Here is a 602-nt window from a genome sequence, read left to right as displayed (position 1 = left end):
TGTGGCTTATGACACATTTCCGGTGATGTCAGGAGGTGTGGCCTTATGACACACTTCCGGTGATGTCAGGGGGTGTGGCATATGCTAATGAGTTATGCTAATGAGCTCCCCTAGCTCTTTTTCAACGAAATGACCCCTAGCCTTCAGAGTGTCCCCAACAGCAGTATACTCTCCCAAATAACTTGGCTGGTCACACCAGCACGCTATGAGTAGCATCTAGGGAACATATAAAGCTTTCCTCTGATACTCCATTTCTTTTTACTATTGTTGCCTTGCAGGTTAGACATAGTCTATAACCTCAGGCTGCTGGTCAGTGGATGTTTTCCTTACCCTAAGGAGAACATGCATGGCCCATTGAAAAGTAACTGCTCTCAGATGTATCACTGGATATGATCAGGGGTCATTTCCTGCGGGAGCGCACCGGAGCGGAGCTCCGGCAGCAAGAAGCCCAGGGGGCGGGCACATGCAACAAGCCCCGCCCCCTGCTCCCAGCAGCCCTCAGTTGGGCCAAGAGGACCAAGAAGCAGCAAGGTAAGTTACAGAACTCCCCCCCCGGTCGCCTTCAGGTACAAGTTCTCCCTCCTCTGTGAGGGCAGAGCTGC

The 602-nt window shown here is 52.2% G+C and overlaps 1 protein-coding gene across 1 annotated transcript in view; it reads right to left on the bottom strand.

Annotated features, from left to right (window-relative positions):
- The window catches only part of LOC107105609 (kalirin-like), a gene marked incomplete at its 5' end in the record, with an annotated part of 93,689 nt that overhangs the window by 32,749 nt on the left and 60,338 nt on the right, over positions 1 to 602 (bottom strand). The window lies entirely within an intron of this gene.

Source organism: Gekko japonicus, unplaced genomic scaffold (genome assembly GCF_001447785.1).
Source record: "Gekko japonicus isolate JY-2015 unplaced genomic scaffold, Gekko_japonicus_V1.1 scaffold3331, whole genome shotgun sequence".
Lineage (NCBI taxonomy): Eukaryota > Metazoa > Chordata > Lepidosauria > Squamata > Gekkonidae > Gekko > Gekko japonicus.
This window is presented reverse-complemented; position numbering and strand designations above follow the sequence as displayed.